General features: G+C 38.0%; 1 protein-coding gene across 1 annotated transcript in view; it reads right to left on the bottom strand.

Moving 5' to 3' along the window:
• Positions 1 to 21,327, bottom strand: part of LOC124165804 — a 514,500-nt gene that overhangs the window by 455,496 nt on the left and 37,677 nt on the right. The gene's annotated exons all lie outside the window — the stretch shown is intronic.

Below are 21,327 nucleotides of genomic sequence, written 5' to 3'. Positions count from 1 at the left end.
TTACTAATGCATTTATACGATTATTGGCTCACAAAATTCGCTTTAAGGATATCTTTAAAAGTTTCATGCCATTTTATTGCGTAAAGGTAAGCTCTATCAGATAAAATATGCGTTGTACGATTACGGAAAGTAAAAATTGGTCTATCAGTTCGGTCCACTTGCGACGTTGGAGTAGTTCAACTTTGCAGGGAGTATGATTCGATGACTATGAATGTAGGTATCGCAAGCCGCAACTTCATTTAACTATGCACGTTTTGCTACGTAGCTGCAGATTACTATTTTTTAACCATCTAATTGTGAGAGTGCAATCGTAGTTATCGTAGATGGAGCCACAAATCACAGGAGGAGAACATATTTCTCTTCGATAGTGTCATTTCTTGTTTTTCGCCTACACTCAGGCCAAGCTCGTTGGCTCTCTTGCGACACTTCGGCATTGATAGTTTTAGCAAGGCATTTTTTTGATCAACTATCAATGCAGCGAATGTGCAAACTCAGGTTCAATCATGTGTATAATTTTCCCTTACATCGGTTCCATCTCGTCAAAACGAGATATCGATTTGCTCTGGTGCTGAAGCTGTGGAATGTAAACAACGATGTAATTGAAGGGAAGTCTTCCGTCAGGTGGTGTCCGGGAAAGTGAGTCTCCAGCTTCTCTTCCTAATTTGGTACTTGTGCTTTCTAGGCCGTGTGTTCCGTTGGGCTTAAACGCTTATTTGCTTAGGATTTTCAGCAATTGTCCAGCGTTGTTGGAGAATTCTCTGCATTGATCGATTCTAAGTGAAGCACAAATGTATTGAACATGATTAAATCGGGCAACCAAAGGACATTAAATGCACAAAATATTGACTTAAGTACTTAAAAATCACAGTTACATATTTATTAGGTATTTTAATTAAGCTTGAGTATACATGAAACTGGTTGTTTCTGGTGAGATGTGATGGAACCGTTCAATTATAAATTAGAAATATCTTGCACTATGTTTTGAAGAAGTCCCACTGAAAAAATGTATTAACTACTTTACAATGAGTGTTGTATGCCTGCTGATGACGACGTTTTCAAGTGGAACTTACAATATCTCTTTCTTTAGTGAAAATTATCGTTGCAGGACATATGGAGGGGAAAAACGGCAGGGGTAGGCCAAAAATGAAATGCATAGATCAGGCGATGAAGAAGGCATAGCAAAAGAATAATTTAAGCGTTAAAACATTAGCCGATATCAGAATCATGTGGAGAGCTACGCCAAACCCAATCACAGGATTGATGAATGTGATTGATGTTGATGATAATGAACTTTATATGCTGCAAAATGCAATTTATATCAGAAAAATGGCATGAAAAGTACAATTCATTGCCGTGAACATGAATATCGTCAACGCCTGCAAAAAGACATCATAGAATATATAGTTAGTAGATTAGACTATTAAGAGCAGTGATACAAAATTTGTGAAAAATAGAGATGAACATTGAACACCAACTTTAGTAGGCTGAAGTAAACGCTTAAATATCGGACTATCTGGAGGAGTTTGGATCGCGATTTCGCTACCACTTTTCATTGCCTGAACTTCACACTGCTCGCTCAAGCTGTTCTAGTTACTAGAATTTTAAAGCATGAGCAGCGGTTGACTTTGATCAACTGCGATCACAGGCCATATACATCTGTTTTCGTAAGCCTACGTGAAATTGCACCGATAGCGTGAAGAAGAGCCTTGAATAAGAGCTAACTAACTAAGAGCTTTGCGTGGAGCTGTGCCTACCCCTAACGAGATTAGCGGAAATTCCTGAACCCAGCAGTGTACTATAATCAGTAGGCTAACATAAATAACATGGTTTATTCTGGGATTGAACTAGGTTAATATGTCAAATTTGCCTAGCTTTTGGACGAATTTGTCTGGGAACAGCTAGACACTCCGTCGTTTACGTGCTAGATAGATTGGGCGATTTAGAATAGATTTCTTTTGGAGTGAAAGCATTCACTTAAAAACTCTCCATGTATTCCTAGATTCGTCAGAAACAGGAAAATTAAGGCGATTTTATTCCCTACTTATTTATATTGGAATTTGTCCTTCCACCTAGCACTAAAGGACTTTAAATAATTATTAGTGGGGCTTAAAACGCCCATCTCCTTCTTATTTTTTAAATTGGAAGCAGCTGCATAAATTGAAGCATTTTTTGTTAATGTTCTTATCCTTGCAAATTATGTCAACCAATTTCAATATTCGCATAATGATATGTCAGAAGGTTCAAGTTTAATCTTTAGCTTCATTTTACCTTTGCATAAGAAATCATCCTGGAGTAATTTAATACCGGGTATAATGTATTCTCTTTATGACCAGTTTTTGGCCATAAATGTGTAGTAGGCTGGTGCGAAAAAACTCAAGTTACAAATTTCGTGTCGTAATAGCGCGGAAAAGTTGCGATACGTTAGTACAAGAAAAAAAAAAAAGAATTATTAAAATCGGACGTCATCTTCCGATCCCGCAAAGCACCTGAAAAAATGACGAAAATGAAAAAAATTGTTTTTTTTTTTCGTCGCAAAAAAATAAAATAAAATAAATATCTTTTAACGCTACAGCAAAAAATGGTTACAAATAGCATAGGTTATTATTAATATATGCATATTTATGGTTTTAAACTGTTATTACCGATCGCACCAGATCATTAAAAATGTATAAATTTTGCAATTTTGCCGGTTTTTCAGAGTTGTGTAAGAATTACTTAAGGTAATATTTTAGTCAAAAATACATGTTTGATTATGCAGCTCTTCCTTTGTTTATATATGATTTAATTTTATTTAAACAATCCAGAACTCACCGCGGAGAGGTGGCTGCACTTTGAGTTCTACCCACACCCTCCATCCATCCAACCAATGAGGGTTACTGCTATTTACAATATTAAAATATTTTGTCCTTCTTTTAAATTTTAGCTTGTGAAAACTACTTTGTACAGCGATTTTGTGGTGAAGTCGGGCATAATGGACCTTGATTTGAATATAGCCCTAATAAATCCATCTCTGGATCGATAGCCACAAAGCTTAAGGGATGCCTCTGTTACCAATTTCACACACGGCTCCATTGCTTGCCTGTGATGTAGGAAGTTATAATATCCCAATCTTGTTTATCGCCAGATTCAATGAAGGAAGCTATTTCTTCATTAGTAATTATTCTCATAAGAAGAAGTGGAGTAGATAGTTTGACTACATATGGTGCTTTCCATTCATGTGACTCACGAGTCGACTTGTGTAGACTCACGAAAACTGTTTATAACTCTCCTATTCCTGTGAGTTACCGTTTGTTGACTTGTGTCACAACAGTCGGCGACACACACAGAATGGAACACGAAAACCGCGACCCAAGTCGACTTGTGTCGACGTGTGTCAATGAATGGAAAGCACCCATTCCAGTCAATCAATTCTATACAGTCATTTATTTCGAAGTTCATGGCAGGAGTGTTGAAGTTTACGATAGGTTTGCTTTTAGTTAAGTCTGTCTGGCCTTAAATACTCTTTTTAGCCCTAGCTCTCTAATGTGCCTTCTGTAATCAAAAACCATCGCCATCAATACGTTCTATGCGTGGTCAAAGTTAGAGTTCCATTCAATAGCAGGGAAAACTACTTTCTTTTAATATTCAGGTATGTATCGAGAGGTTTCCATTGCTCTGTCCACATGAGTCATCGAGCATGTAAAATTGGTCCAGGACCATGGTTTGGTAAGTCATTTGGAAATTCAGCACTTGTGATTGCTTGTCTAATGTCAATAAGGTATTTTTTGTCCTCGCTCAAAATTTATCTATCAACTTGTAGAATTTCACATTCAATTGTTTGGAAATGCAGTATTGGAAGCTTTCCATAAGCATTCAGATTAGTCCAATTGGCCCACTAAACGATTCTTTTATTAGAGAATGGTGATCCGCTTTAACTGTCCGGGAGTACTCTTTCAATTCAATCATTTCTAGTACTATGGTATTGTATATCTTTCCGTCAAAGTATAGCCCGTGTAGCTCACCTAGATCAAGATGGATTTGCTGTATATCGCTAATAATATTTCTCTTTTCCCTTCTAATTTTACATCAGTCAATGAACTTAGAGGTATATTCTTCAGTTATATCACCATTGTCTACAAATACACTTGATGCTATAGCAGCAGCTGTACGGTGAGAAACCCCGTATTGATCACAATGAAAAGCTGTAGTTTATAAATTTACCCTAATTTGCCATGGTGATTTATATTTTTTTGGGTGTACTAGGCATGTGATCTTCCTGGTCAACAAATTTCTCCTTGATTGTTGAACTTTGCGTTGCGTCATTTAAAACCTCAACATCTTCACTTTCGGTTTCAATAGGGTTAACATGCTGCCTTTTTAACGTGCAATTTTGCCTTTCAATTCTAGTGGCCAGTTTTATTGTCATTTTGATCTAAAGGACTATTTAAAAATTTGCAAAAATTATCCTCAAGTAATTATTACAAAACTCTGAAAACCGGCAAAATTGCAAAATGTATACATTTTTAATGATGTGGTGTGATCGGTAATAACAGTTTAAAACTATAAATATGCATATATTAATAATAACCTATGCTATTTGTAACCATTTTTTGCTGTAGCGTTAAAAGATATTAATTTTATTTTATTTTTTTGCGACGAAAAAAAAAAACAATTTTTTTCATTTTCGTCATTTTTTCAGGTGCTTTGCGGGATCGGAAGATGACGTCCGATTTTAATAATTCTTTTTTTGTTTTTCTTGTACTAACGTATCGCAACTTTTCCGCGCTATTACGACACGAAATTTGTAACTTGAGTTTTTTCGCACCACCCTAATGTGTAGGCTGTGTGGAATATTTTTGAAATTGATGTATGAATGACATTTACTGCTGAGAAGAGACAGTCACAGCAGTTTCTTGGCAATTTATTTTACAAAAATATGTCCATTTACATGTTTTACGCTCCTAATATCTTCATTGTATGTTCCGCAGGAAAAGGAAGTGCAACAGTAGTTTTGAAAAATGTAATGGTGTGCCTAAAATAACCTTAGTTTTAAATGACATTTAAAGATCCTGCCGTATGGTTTATTGTGGGCGATTTTATCTTTAACGGAGAGCAGCCGCCGTTACTAACACGTTAATCATTCTTATTTCCTTTCGTTTTTTAGCGTTCAGGGCATAATGAATCTCAACCCCATAACCAAGCCAAATTTTTTTCGGGACTCGTAGAGTGTAATTTTTTTTTAAATATACACTCATAATAAATACTTATTCTAAGTTTCGTACGAGGGTGTACGGTGATTAATGAGCCTTTAAATGGAAGCATTGTTTTTTATTACTTTTTTATCGTCTTATTTTTCAATGTAGTCCATTTTTGGGGAAATAAACCTTCCACAATGGCCTTCAAACTCCTGTAGGCCCTCTTAATAATGTGATCACGGGAACTCTTCGAAATACTCATCCCGGGTGTCAATGATAACAATTTAAAAAGATTTCCCTCTTGAACAGCCAGCACGCAGAAATCACTCAAATGAATCGGTTCGTAATGATGTCGTCACCGCATTAAACATGGCTGATTTAAGCAGCAACAAGTTTGCGGGGCATTGTTGACTGATCGCAACGAAGCTCATTAATTATCCCACGCTCGTGCTCGTGCCAAAAAGAAATTCCTGGAATCGTAATTATTTTTTATTTTGACACAGTTGAGCATTCTTACGTCTTTAATTTGGAGAAATTTTGGCCAGGAGCTTGTCCTTGATGCCTAATTAGTTTTTACACATTATTTGTTTTTGTCATTCTCTATACCGGTCTCTTTTTATTTTCTCATTCACAGTTCATGTATCAATGAAAAGGTATAACATACTATCCCTGAGTTTCTTTTCAATGAGAAGCCAAATTATATTATTATTTTTCATATATTTTCTCTCTCCTTCCTGTTTTTCTAAGTTGCATGAATATATAATATTTGGAAAAACATATGGCTGGCTAATTAATAAAGTGGTTGATATAGGAATCGGAATAACTCTATGGCCATGGATAATTTCTTTCTATTACTCCTAGAAGAAGGATTATATAATTAACCAGTTATAGATGCTGTCGATGATACAGCGTACATATTAGAAAACCCACAACACCTACTCTCCCTGAATTTAGCGTGAAATGTAAATAGCAAGGCAAAAATCTTCGTAGACGGAAGAGAGAAGCCTAATACGAAAGATAGATGTTTTGCTACCGGGAAAGGTTCTGGATTTCTGAGAATCTTAGCCAAGAGAGGCCCTACATTACGTGAGTTTTAGAGAATGAATCGCGGGCTGAGACGTTTGGCCGATATGGAAACGCCTCTGAAATAAATATTAATGTATGCTAAAATAATACAAAAAAGTTAAAACAAATAAATGCCAAATACAACTAAAATCGTTCATATTTACATTTTAAGGGCAAAAATAGGTAATGAATTTAGTTAAAAATAGCAAAAAAGGATTATGAACTGCAATATTTAAATAATAAAATAAAATTATTAAAATTAAAAAATAATTAAAATAAATATTAAAAGTTGTATTTGAATTAAACCATATGTATATCATACAGATTTATGGATTCCCCGATCAATATCAAGGATTTAGCTTCATTTTCAAGGTGAAACCATCAGTTGTAAATTTCAGCTATCTTCCGTTGCCGTGAGTACCTTATCTCACGGCAACGCTTAGAGCTTTCATGGTATTTTGGCCTTTCAATCCCTGATTCCCAGTTCATTACAGATGGAATATATAAACTATGTTTCATTAATCATGTTTTGTTTCCGAAATCATATCATACTTCACATATTACTTCCTTCATCCATGCCTAAGCTAAAATATGGTAATATAGGTAAAATAGGTATAGAGCATAAGCAAAACATGATTACGCTAAACCTAATGGCAGTTATGACTGTCGATCTGAATTAGATACCAAAAAGATAGATAAACCAGTCAAATGCTGATACTTCCGAAAGGAGGTGATAAAAAATAAGGAGCAAAACAAATTATTGGGCGATTTGAAACAATTGAAAAACGACACAGATGACTACGCTGGGAGTACAATAGTGAAGTGCGACTGTCTACAGTATGCATTGGAATGGAATGACTGATTAATCAAAACATAAATGCGTTAAAACGCTTAAATCACGCTTGTGCTATTAAAAAACGCGTCTACTTCAAGTGCATTTTAATGCAAAAAAAATCAACCTTGAATTGGTTTTAGAAAAAATGTTCCTATTGCTTTTATTGCTTCAGGGTCAAACCTTAGTATTCTTAAGTTGAGTGAAATATCTTTCTTCGAAATACGGAAAAAAATTCATGAATTTTTGCAAAATATTTTCTATATTTTAAAAACATAATGCGAAGATAAAAATATATCTTAAAATGTCCCTTAAATTCAAATTAAATACACATTATGCGCATTAAAAACGTCTTATTTCAATTTTAATTGGTCGGGATCGTGAGATGACTCATTCCTTCTTCTTTAAATTCCCGCTTGCCCACTCCTGCGGAATTTGCTCTCTGCAGCGTCGGCAATAGTTTTTGTCATTCATACTTCGAATAACCACCGTGCTAATGCACATCCAGTTTGTCGAATCACGGCTTTAATGGAGAGGAAATGATGCTAAATGTTTCAGTTAATCCAGCCGAAGGAGTTGAAATCCAGCAAAAAATGACATCAAAGAACGGGCTAGCCTCTTTCTCGGTGGAAAAGGAGAAAAAGGAAAAACCAATTAACCGCTCCTTAATCATGGCCCTCGTCATTTCAGATTGAAAACTTTAACTACGAAATTACCTTTATTTCATATCTACGCTCCTTCAAAAGTGACAACAATCAAAGTTTTTGAAATGGTGTTTCACTATACATTAGGCCGGCCCTTATTTTTCAGAATTGCGAAAAGTTATGTTTTCCTGGCCTTAAAATGATCCAAATGGTGTTCATATTCACGTGTTAAAATTTGGTTACTCTAAAATAACGGCAACCCGTGCCCCAAGGGCCCTAAGTACTAAGGACCCTCAATTGAGTTTTTTGGGGCTGCAAAAGCACTATTTCTATGTAACACGTAAAAGTAAAGCCCTTCGGGCCGATTTTCTGTTTGTTTTAACCTATCTCTAAGCGTTTAGGAGATATCGCCCGTCGTAATGCAATCTCCCCCCTAGGACGCCACCCCGCACCGCGGCACCGCTGAGGTATGTCCCGCACCACTTACTAGAGACTTCCCCTCAACCCCCTCCCCTCCCTCGGCAAAGACTTTGCTCCTGATGACAAGATTTACATGCTAGTGGTACAGTATTGAATAGGTTGTTCCTCTTGTGTCATGATTAATGTTGTTAAAGCCTATAATGTCAATTTTAACCCTTCAACGCCGTCCTATGTATTGGGTACCGACCCCTTAAACCTTGATTTTTTTGCCGCCAAACGGCCGCGAACCATTCCAGCAGGCTTTGTTCCAAAGTGCTTTTTATGTACAAAATATTATAAGCATGTGATAGAAATGTGTCTATGAATAATAAAGGAATGAAGGGATTGAGCAGGGCTTCCAAGGCTCCAACAGTAGGTAGAAATATTCAAGGAGAAGAAAGGAGGTAATAAGTTCACGGATGTAGATACCTGTGGATAGATAGAGATAGTTATTGTGTATAGTGTGCAAAGGATAGGAAGAGCTAAGTTTTTTAGGATGTAAGGAGAAAAGTGGTGAAATAAATACTTTATCATGAACGTGACGTTCATTTTAAGAATAGACCAACAAGGAAAGGCATGTAACCAAGACTAAATCCAGGCATTGAACTGGTTGGAACAGAAAGTGAAGAAATACTCGGCTCAAATTTACCGACAGTGAGAGAAGTACTATGTGTTTTCTCTATCTCCTAATGGGTTCGAGATTTGTAAGACTTAGTGCGAGAAAAACCGTGAGAAATGCGTCTCATCCATAGTATAAAACTAGAATTCCTGTTTTTACGGAAAATAAGGCGATTGAAAAGTTAAAAAAATGACGCAAAGAATGGATGAACGTGCAACGGCATAAAGAGAACGCGAACTACGGTGGATATGAAGAGAAGAGAATCTTTCGTAACAAAACTTGATGATTTGCTTGACATCACAAGGAGCGGTACCATTGAATTTTTGACGCGCGAGGAGGAAAGTGCAGTTTATCTCTCGGATAAATGTGCTTGGGCTGAAGAAATAAAGTTCTTACGCAAATAAAGAGGAGAACGAAATGCAGTTATTGGTGGAATAGATATCAATATATTCAAGAAGAAATGAAAAGATGTGGTTATCCGCTCCTTTTGTTGCATTAGCTCCCATCAGAGACCCGTAGTTCCTACAAAGACTTGTTAATTACGAAAGTGTTAACCTAGACATAGCGAAAGCAGCACAAAAGAGGTTTTCAAACTACTTGTGGTACATGAGTGAGGAGTTGGTAGGCCTGTCCTTCTTTGACGGATCCATTTCTAGGTGTGAAAAAAAAACGTGATACGCCGTATGTGGTCTTGTGTAGGAAAATATGATCCACCGAAGAAGGCATTATATAAACGTAAAGACATGACTAAGGTATCTATATCAAATTTTGTCACCACTAATTCGAGAAAGCTATTTAATGTATTGTAAATATGCATTGCATTCTTTGATGTGAACATACGAGAATGGGATGAACATACAAGAACGATTTGCAAATTATTCGGGGTCATCAAGTAGGAAATGATTGTGCAGCGAGAGGAGTGAAACTAATTCAAGATTTTTGGGCAGTCACGTTGAAGGAAGAGAGCTTTCAAAATTTATTACTAAGAGTGACTTTTCATCGCAATACAATCCTTACGTGTGGAAAGGCACTTTCATTTCCAAATGTAGGATGTCAGTGAAAAATTAGAAATACAATGAAAATCTATTTTTTTGGTTAATGTACCGAAATTCATGGACAGAGTGAAAATAATTTGATCTCTTGGATTGGAAGTATTGTTATGGCAATTAAATACTTTCTAAGGTAAGCACATTTCTTCAGAGGCTAGATCTTGACATCAGGAGCAAAGTCTTTGCCGAGGGAGGGGAGGGGGTTGAGGGGAAGTCTCTAGTAAGTGGTGCTGGACATACCTCAGCGATGCCGCGGTGCGGGGTGGCGCCCTAGGGGGGAGATTGCATTACGACGGGCGATATCTCCTAAACGCTTAGAGATAGATCAAAACAAACAGAAAATCGGCCCGAAGGGCTTTACTTTTACGTGTTACATAGAAATAGTGCTTTTGCAGCCCCAAAAAACTCAATTGAGGGTCCTTAGTACTTAGGGCCCTTGGGGCACGGGTTGCCGTTATTTTAAAGTAACCAAATTTTAACACGTGAATATGAACACCATTTGGATCATTTTGAGACCAGGAAAACATAACTTTTCGCAATTCTGAAAAATAAGGGCCGGCCTACTATACATACATTTCTCAAATGAATAAGTGTTGAAAATATTATGGCTATACTTTTGAAATTTTCAATTCATGTAGCTCAAAAATAATTCCTCAAACATCTTTTTTTGATAAAAATAATTACGTCCGAAATTTCTTTTTCGTGAAAATGGATTTTATTAATTTACACCTCATTGAGCTGTTTTTCCAATTTTAGCAAAACGCTTTCATTTCAATTCATTTAAAATTATTTAATGCAAATGAATGTAGAAGTAAGTCTTAAAATATTTTACTTTAATTTCAAAGAATATAGCCTAAATATTAGTCCTCAATATCATTTTGCGTTAAAAAAATGACTTAAAATATATACTTTCGCGAAAATTGATGTTTTGAAAATGCCCCTCATTAAGCTTTTTTTCAATTTTAGGAAAAAACTTCAAAATTTAATATATCTAAACAGATAAGTCCTTAAAATAGTTTGGTTACATTTTTGAAATAAAAAAAATGAAGCACGAGAGTAATTCCTCAAGTCTCTGTTCTTAATGAAAAAATTGTGGCGTCGAAAATTTTGATTCCCCGAAAATAATTGTATGCAAAAATACCCCTCGCTGTAATTGTTTAAATTTTAGGTAAACGATTCTAATGTTAATATTTCTTTGAAGAGGCTAACGCTGATGCCAGTTTTCATCTAAATCTGAGGGTTCAAGGATGTACCATTGTCAAACTTTATAGTTATACTGAAATGACTCTATTGCTGTAATTATCATGATTAGGAAGGTTTCTTTGTTCCTAACTATAGAGTATATCTTGCAACACAAGCTCAGATGTGATAGAAAATGGAATGTGATGTAGCTAACTCATCACTAATTTTCCGTTTGGGGTTTTCGATCATAAATCTCGCATTTTTGTTTGCATCTCATGAAAATATCATTTTTGTTTGCCATTGGAATGATGCATGAAGAGCTGTGTCAAAATTATATCGTTGTGCTCACGTAATACCATGCCAAATAGATGACTGGACATTCCTAGCAGTCCGCAGAGTAATGCTTTTTTTGCAAATCGCTGTTGAGTAGCACTGGAATTTATGCTTTATGGCATATTTTGTGGGCACATGAAGGTCCATGATTATAAGCAAGGAATTCCTTTTAATGCGCCGGCCATCGGGTGCCTGCAAATGAAACATTAAGCGAAGAAAGGATGAACTCCTGATAAATGACGCCTGTAATTAACCTAAACATCACTCTGGTGATTTCTCTCGTAAATACATGCCCTTCGGTTCATGCTGTCTCTGTTTGCCTGTGGGAGTAAATGAAAGCCAGGACGAGCGACAGAGAAAGAAACACGGCAGCAATTCAGCTGGGGGTAGAGACGTATTTTTTAGTTCCGCTCGCACACGGTCGCGGCGCTGCCGTCTATGCCGAGGGGACGGGGAGTAAAAAAAAAGGAGCGAGTTTCCGAGGAATAATTCCTGGCGAATCAATCCGTCTTCGTTTAGCCGTTTCGCTCAAACATCCCCTCCTCTTACACCCCCTGCCACTCACCAGAAAAAAACCACCCCATCATACACGTTTGGATTTCACCCCACATTCATCCGTTCAACTCTTTACACAAAATTCTCTCTCTTCCCCCGGCTCTCGTCGTCCCGGCCATCTGACACTCATGTGGGACAAGGTCACGTGACACGCGTGTAATGTCACCGTTATTCATCCTCCATTCCTTTGGTCCCATCCCTCTCTATCACAGCCTCGTTTTATCCCAACCATATCTCCTGCGTATTTCAACCATACTCCCTCCGTATCCCAAACTTACATCCTCCGAATCCGAACCTTATCCCCTTCCTCCTCACATCACACACTTCTCCGCCTTTGGTATCTCACATAACCCTTCCTCGTATTTTATCCTTCTGCTATCCCCTGTCAAAAACCTCGCATCGCTTCAGTACTCGTCAGTCGTACCACGACCCATTCCCACACCGCTTTTTCCACCTCCAGTGCCTCTTTTACATCCGAAAACTCGCATTACAAGTCCTATAATTTCGTTTAAATTGTATCTGTGCTTTTTTCCCATCTGCTTCAGAAACATATTAGTTTGCGTCGGATGTTTGGTAGTTCATTGAAACATTCGCCTTCCGCCATATTTTGGCTACTTGGCATGAACATCCCTAAAGCAAACATTTCTTAGATAGGTGTGTGAAATTCATCTCTGTAACTTAAATAATGTCATTATATTTCCTTACTTAGATCCCAACGATGCTCCCAATGGATGAAATATACAAACGAAACTTTGGCAAAAGGTGGATAGCTCATGACTTTCTTTACCGAAAATAAAACCAAGGTATACTGTACATATAAATGTTTCCAAAATTGATGCCAATTATCGGTTTTCTTCTATGCAGAAATGGTTTTTTTTACCTTTTTTGCTCTCTTTTATAATTTTTATGTTCAGCTTCGTAACTTTGATCCTTTATTTGAAATAGACATATGCGGTAAACATTTAACCTTATTAAAATGTATTTTAGTCATGGCAATACTCGATTAGGAACACCCTTAGCCACTTCGTGGACTTGAGACGTCAACACCTATTTCGGTGTACCCAGTTTAAATTTCGACTTTGAAGAAGATAGCTTAAGGATTTTTTTTTCGGCGGTGTAGCATATCTTATCGGGTAAACCATATTCATATTCCGGCAAAGACAGATGTGTATTTCATGGCTTTTTCCACCCTTGGTGTACCTGACTGTGAACAAAATATCCTGCTACACGCTACACGAAGGGCATATATATGTTCTGAGTAATCATGGTCAATTTTCGCTAATAAATGGATAAATGGGTAAAAAGCATCCCACTTATAGATGACATTTTAAATTATTTTTTTAATGAAAGGCATCCACGAGGAACAAGAGATTTTTTTAATATGATTCAATCATCTAGGTTTTCAAATATTTTCTTCGAAATGTTTTATGAAACATTGAAAAACCTATTAGCGTCATTTATGAATATCTACAAACGCTGCCCAGTAAAAATTTCAACCCAACATAAAGCATTAAACCATGTGTTGTGAATTATTTCCCATCGAGTATTTTTCTTATCAAGAATTATTTCCAAGTATTGATACATGTGTATATAAGATCAGGGAAATTTTTCTCAGAATCCTAATAAATAGCTTTGAATAGCAGTATTTTTTAAGTCTCTCGCTACCATTTTTTAATTTTATTTTTACTGAGCAATCATAAATTGGATAAGTAACTATAATTATTGAATAAAATTAAAGAACACATGGATATAACCTGCTGTACAGCTCTGGCAACCCAACTAGTTTGGGAAATCACGTCTATGATTTCAACTAATGACGCGCCTGAAATATACGTGTGGTCGATCGATCGAAAGTACGACTGCAATGCGAATGTATTCCGAAGGGTGGGAAGTTGATTCAGTGGCTTCGAAGCGTCGAGTGAAGAGCAGATGTAATTCTACTGGACATCCCGTGACTTAGTTATTCGACCGTTGTTAGTGGTTCCGACGTCTGGCGAAAGAGGTCGCTTCTCTCGCCCTTTTTACGACCGTGCATTGCCAGAGAATTGCACGCCATAGCGACGAATGTGGTACACACATAGTACATAGTATTAAAATCCTAAGATTGATTTACTGTAGCCCACCACTTTTCCCTTTCTAGTGCTATTTCTAACACCTCCCTGAGGTTACTCATGCCCGTGCCCATGTCTGTCGGATGCAGGGGCAATAGAAACTATACGAAAGTCAAAACCAGTAAAATTTCTATAGTGTCGTTCCCAAGAGCGAAATGTAGAAACGAAACGAAATAGATTTTAAATCCGGGGAGCTAAACTCTTGGTCGAAACGAAATCTGAGTCAAAACTACTTCGGGTCGAAACTAAAGTAAAACTCTGGGACAAAAAGAAACACAGATAATGTTTCGCAACGGAGGGACCACGTGTCTCACCTTCAAACAGTTTAGTTTCGACCCACATACGAAGTACGAAGTATGTTTGAATGAAGTAAAGGTTCGGCCTACCGCCATTAGATGCATGGGGCACTCATATTTTTACCACTTACAGGATTCTGGCCATTCGATTTTAAGCTCATAAACTCTCTACACGTATGTCAAACGTAATGGGCCTAAACTATTCTCTCTCATCCCCCTCCACTCAACTTTTGGGATCGAATCTGAACTATAAGCAGCGGGGTTTCGATTAAGTTACTTTCATTCCCGGGAGTTTAGTTTCGTCCCGGGTCGAAACTAAACTCCTTGGCGATTTTTATTTCGAGCAGGAACGAAACGAAGCCTTGGCCTCGTATTTTCTTTTCCCTCCTGGTTGAAACGAAACATGACTGCTGCTAACTCACGTAACTGCTGTTTCTCATTTAGTGGCCAATCCGCCGTGGTCTTCTTTGGCGTCCAGTTATTTAAGTTGTCCTTTCTTCCATATACCTCCTCGTTTCTCACCCTGTTCGCCCATTTAATCCTCGTCATCTCGTTATCAGCATCATCCACCTTCTAGAACCAAGTCTCGAAGGACTACATTCATTTCTGATCACATTTTTCAACGATTCGTGCTGCTGAAGCATAGTGTGACTCCACACTCTAGAATTTTTTCGCGGACGAATGTAGAAGTGAGAAGTGCAATGAAATTTCAATTATATACCTACCGTTCTTTTGTGTGATTCTAATGCATCACCGTCAGTTCTTCTTGAAAACATTGTTAATTTTACTATCGAATACACCTGTCAAATATTCTCTTATTAAAGTATTTTCCTGCCCCCTGACCGGCGGGGTAAAGGCCTCGCCCGTTAATTAGCATAAAACGGGCAAGCTAGTAAATTAAAACTGTGGGAGGTATGTGGTAGACCCTAGTTTGCTATTATTTTCTCAGTTATGTGCTTGGTGAAAGAAAGACATGTTTAAAGTGTTGCAGTAAGCTATAATGTTGCCGTAAATTTAAATTAAGTTCAGAATAATATTTTGGAAATGTTAGTACTTTCAGCAAGAGCTTTTGCTATATCAGGAAAGTGCCTACTTACTTCATTTTAATTACAGAAGCTTATGTAATCATAGGAACTGAAATTTGGTTATCGGATGAAATTTATGATAGAGATGTCTTTCCAAAAACATATAGCTACAGCATACCAGAATGACCGAAAAACGAAAACAGTAGGTGGGGTATTCATTGCAGTCGAAGATGAGATTTCAAGCATAGCAGAGAACTTTACAGTGTATGATATGGAAAGTGTTCAGCCAAAGGGTACTTTATATGCGCGTACTATGGACCACCTAATTTAAGCCTTAATTTGCTTGTGGAGTTTGATTTTCCGATACCGCATAGTCAGAAAAATCGTACTGGGTTCATAATTTAGGCGTTCCTGCTACCAATCGGGAAAATATTTTTTTTAAAGAGGAGGTAAAGACTGAGCTGTACAGAACTTTGCTTTTCATATTCTGTACCTTCCGATTTTTTCACTGAGCTTGTAGGCACACTTACACAGAGGTAGAGCAACATGCAAGTGATATACCCGAGAGCGTCATTAGAACTGAGGTGGTGGATGCTATTAGTGACCTCGAGGCAGTGAACGGAAAATAACATATAGACTCAGATAAAAATCTTGCATCAAGAAGAAGGGCCTATTTATTTCATAAGGTGGATTTTGAATGGTTAAAGTTGTTCTTGTTGACCTCATTTACTTACCTCAGAGGCGCAACTCTCAACCTTGGGGTTAACGATGCATGGAACTAGTTTGTAAAGAAAATGCAAGACGCCGTAGATGCTACGATACCAAGTAAGCTAAAATGCTTGAATGCTTAACCGCGGTGGTGCAGCGCTTAGGTCCATCAAGCTCTAAAGCAACAAAGAACTATGAACTCGATAGTCATATGCGAGTTTGGCTTGAGAAAGAAACGAGAAATGCGAGAAAATTATTCAAAATTTTTAGAAAAGAGAAAATTAAATTTTTTGGGACGCATTCAAAAGATTTAAAACAAAAACATTACGCAAATATTTAGACCACAACCCTCAGGCTTTCTGGTCATAGCTAAGGGTGGCACAAGGAAATAGCGCAACAGTCTCTTTACTTATAAATGAATGAGGATATAGAGTAATCAACTATCGAGGTAAGGTTTATTTCTATAATTTCTTTTTTATAGAGTCTTCAATAATTTCACAAAGAACATATCAACACCCATACCTCGACTCTACCAAAACAAATGCTTTCCATCTGTATTTCAAGTAGTACTTAAGAAAAAAAACACTCAGATCCATGAAATATCTAGGCATTACTCACATTCCAGCTCACTTACATAAGGAATCAGTATCATAGATAGCTCTTTAATTGAAGGTAGTGTTTTAAAAAATTCCGAATAAAACAAATTGCCTCTAGAGGTGAGAAAACCACGAACGTCATACCTCTATGGTAGGGTGGAGATAGGGATAAGCTTAATCATTACAGGCCTATTTCACTTAAGTCCGGTGTAAGTCTAAATTACACTTGAAAGGATAGACACGAACTATTCTGATGCAATTATTTCCCTCTCGTTGATGTTTCCGGGAACGCTACCTGGAGTAGATTTCCATTGTCAGTGTTAACTTAATCATATTTTCATAAGAAACATCTGGTGTTTTCCCAGCGAATTGTCTGGATGAAGTGGTCTCGAGTTTCCAACCGGTTGAGACAGTTCATTGTGCCCTACGTTTCGAACTAGATGACGTTTCTCTTCTAGAGGGAATGATGCTCCCACCGTGTGCTTGTCCGTTATCCTTTCTGAATTTTTTTCTAAACTAAGGTGTGTTCGATTTGGCAGGTATTTTCCGTAAATGCACTTTTCCTCTTTTTGATGGCGTTCGGGATTCTTCGCCCGACATTGCGTGTCTGGTGTCTCGGTAGTAATCTGCTCCTCTATTCGTATGCATCCATATACTTAAGAAATCCTGTCTGAGTAGGTGGAGGTTTGGCAAACTACTGCTGTTTCATCAAATCGAAGGTATTCAATGAATTCATTCATCCGATCCAATTTATGAATCAGACTGATCATATTCTATCTGATCCAATTTATATTTACATTATGTAGATCATCGTCTGTTTCGCGGGTGATCGTCATGGTGACAACATTTTTTTGGGATATTTCGCTGATTAATTGTTTGGGTGGCCTCAACGTTTCCAGCATAAGACGGCTTTATACAAAGACTGAGAAGAGAAGCAATGTTAATATAGGAGGAGAACAAGAACAGTAAGAATAGTAATGCAAGAATTTTAATTTTACACCAGCCTCGAAATTGGCCAAAAGTGGCAGCCGATAATTATGAAAAACGTATTAAAAACAGTGAACCTCTTCGCACCTTCCGCCAGATACAGCACCTGTGTAGCTGCGACGAAGAATCCCTTCCTCACTAGGTTCCCTTGAGTATGCGGTCGGTATCGGTCGGGAAACTTTGGGGCCACCAAAACTTTGAAGAAAGTGAAATAGCCGAAAGAGTTTTTGTCACCATTCTAATTCAAACATCAAATTTCACGACGCAAGCTCGTCTGCGAAAAGAGTTCATCCTCGAATTATTCCTTCTGTTTGAACGTCTGTTTGATGTCTGTTCCATGGACTCACTCAATGAGGAAAATGCCTTTTTGGTGGACTCAAAACTCTTGCTCTCCACGTTTTTCCACGCTTCTCGAGCTGACCACAGTCCCATGTCCGCGCCCACGTCCTCCTCGGCCGGAGCGTGCAACGCATCGCCCACTTCACACTCACCAACTCGGCATTGCCTCGCCGCATCCCATCCCACAGCGCGGAAGCTATTTACCCACCCTACAGCTCCCTCATTTTTGTCTCTTCCTTCTTTTCCGTTTGCTCTACCATGACATCTTACCCTCCTCAAAAACACTGCTGAACATCATACTTTTCCGGCTAAGCCTTAACCTTTTGTGAGTGTAACTTCTTTTTAGTGATCACTTATATCAGCTTGGACGGGAATATCTGTCTGACCTTAGAATGAAAACTAGACTAAACTTATCATGTAAATTCAAGAGAAGTTTATTTTCCGACAAAGTTAACTAATCATACGAGCGCAAACGTACTGCTGTGGATCAGATCATTAAAATAAAGATATATTATAGACTGTAGGACAGATAAATTAAGATTGTCGTTCTTTCCACGATCGATATGAGACTTTGGTGGCAGCGTTAGCACTTACTAATAGGTGTAGACTACTAATATATGGATTCCTTAATACATGTTTCGGAATTTTCCTAGCATTCCGAAGAGCATGTATTGAATGTTCAGGATTCAGAGGCAGTTGGCCTTCAGGAGTGGTTGGCAAGTTTGCCCTTTGCATGAATGTGGAAGTATAATTTGTTAGCATGCGTAACATTTTTATGCTCTTGTGGTGCACATGTGGAATCCTCTTGCATGCTTCGTGCTTGTGATTGATCATCCCCTTCCAAACACCCTACGGGTGGCTCGCACGGTGTTGCGTTAGATGTAACCTCCGTATTTTCCTGTTTACCCTACCTATACCCTGCTATGTTGAGTCCTCACTCTACCTCGGTGGTTCAGATTTCCGAGTGAAGGTGATTGTTGAATTTGAGTTCTATTTTAGAAACTAACTTCCACCCAACTCACTTAAGTTAGAGAGGTTTTGATTGCTTTCAATCGTATATTTTACAAAATAATGTATCTACTAAAATCTTGACACTTATTGTCTTTTGCTCATCAAAAAATAACATAACGAGAGTAAAATCCCACACGTGGACTTATTTTTACCGCAGATGTTTAAAAAATAATGAGAGACGACGGCATCGAATCAATTGGAGTTCTGCGACTCTGTTCAATAAAAATGAAGTTTCCGGCGTAATTCTATGTAAATTTTTAGTATTTTAAATAATGGAGTCAATTAGTCTCATTTTCTCACTCTTTCATTTCAACCTACCAAGGTTTCAGCACATATTGCCATCTTAAGACCTTTAACATATCCCATTTAAATCATATCCCATTTTTTTTAAATCAAGGCCTTTAAAATGGCTTTATGTGCTGCAACCTAGGTCCATCGATCGAAAAAGGGTGTGGAAATAAGACTGGGTGATTCAATTATATTAAATGAAAACTCGATTTTAATCTGGACTTGGTTCACTAACTGTGAAGCATAGTCTTAGTATTTGTGACCTGAGCTATCGTGATACCAGCGTGTCAACCGAGTCGTGTCCACTCAGGATCAAGACTTTGATAATGCTCTGGAATAAAAGGTATGGAAGATTGGCCTACCCTTCCACTCCATTTAACCCATTTTCGTCTAACTCAGCCATATGGCTACATCCTACCATTCTGACTATGTGAGGCTCTTAAAAAAACACACTTGTTTTTGCTGTAACAAACATTTTATAGAAGCTTGCAATAGCTTAATCCACTTGTCTTATTTTTGAAGCCGGTTGAAGTATGCCCATAAAGGAGTGGGTTTGAAACGAAAATTATACGTGGACGTAGTTATATGCTGTCTATAAAGTAACTTGCTAGTATCATAAAAGAAAACTTGAGATGCCGTTGTAAAGATTATGTTAATTTTCCTCCATCCAAAATTATGCTCGGCTTTGAAATTTATCCTTTCTGTTGAGATCACTCTTAGAAATTGAGCTGCATTAGATCCTGACCACGTTACCCTCCAGTGTAGCTATATTTCTAGGGGCCATTCAGAAGAAACAAGTTGAAACATCACCAAATCATTTTACTTGATTAATAGAGACGACCATAAGGAGCAACGCAGCCAAATATCAAGGGGAATGCATTGAGAAGGCCCAATTTCACCACATAAAAGGCTGAAGGCCAAATTGGTCGCATTTCAATCATTTTTCAAAAATGTCCGCGGCGTGATTACGAGTGCATATGAGTAACCTTTTTTTCCTAATATTCTTTTGGTATAATGGTTGCAATAGCGAGGAATGGCATTGAAAAGCTATAAATTTGATAGATCACATCATTACATATATGCATTTCGGTTAGCACCCCTAAGAATACCTAATTTTTCCGTGAAACTCGAATCACTTTATCCTTCAGCAAGTGGTGACTTATGTAAACCCGTTTCAATACATTGAAGATGGCAAACACAGTTAAGAGGCCGACTTGAGGATCCTCTATTGTAATATTCGTGTAAAATATCTTCACAATCCCAAGCAGAAAGTTTTCTGGGCGGAAATGGGCTAATTCCCTTCCGTCTTTTCCGTTCGCGACACCACGATGACACGTTTCCCTCCCCGAAAACACCCTCCTCGCCACGTCATACTTCTCCGTACCCCTCCCTCTTTCCCCTTCCTCCCCCTCTGCCCCTAGAGCGTGGCATCGTCGCTTTTGTGCTGTCCTCGCCCCCGTGTTCAGTGGTCACCAGCCCGCGCTGTCGTCCGGGCAGCGCCAACAATCAACGAGGGCGTGTATTTACGGATGAAACAGGGTGACGAATGAACACTCGCGTGGAGCCAAGGGGGATGGGGAAGGTGGGGTTGGAGGTGGTGGAGTGGGGTGGGGAAAATGGCCCAAAAAATGTCTCTCTCCATTCCCACCTCTCTCCTTTTTCTCACTTCACTTTTCAGCTTTTCTCTCTCTATTGCGCACGCGCTTTTTCCTCTCCTTCCTATTCCCCGAATTTTTTCCTTTCCTCTCCTCCGTTATATTTTTTTGGCCTCCTCTTGTTTTCGCCTTGATTACAAATGATGGTAGCGGGAAAAATGCATAATTTTAGAGGGCAAAAATTTCGGGGATTTTGCGGGAATGAGTTGATTTTTTTTCGTCTGCACGAGGTGAAATTAATCACGAATTATCTTTTGTTTTCTTTTTTGAAACAACGTGAATAATTCTTTCGAGAACATTTGTTAAATTTTGGGATGTGTGAATAAAATTTGCTGTGGTACGTACTGTTGCTGATAGTAATGGTGGAACTAAAGGAAACCATGCGTTTCCGTACAGTGC

This window comes from Ischnura elegans, chromosome 9 (genome assembly GCF_921293095.1).
Source record: "Ischnura elegans chromosome 9, ioIscEleg1.1, whole genome shotgun sequence".
NCBI lineage: Eukaryota > Metazoa > Arthropoda > Insecta > Odonata > Coenagrionidae > Ischnura > Ischnura elegans.
This window is presented reverse-complemented; position numbering and strand designations above follow the sequence as displayed.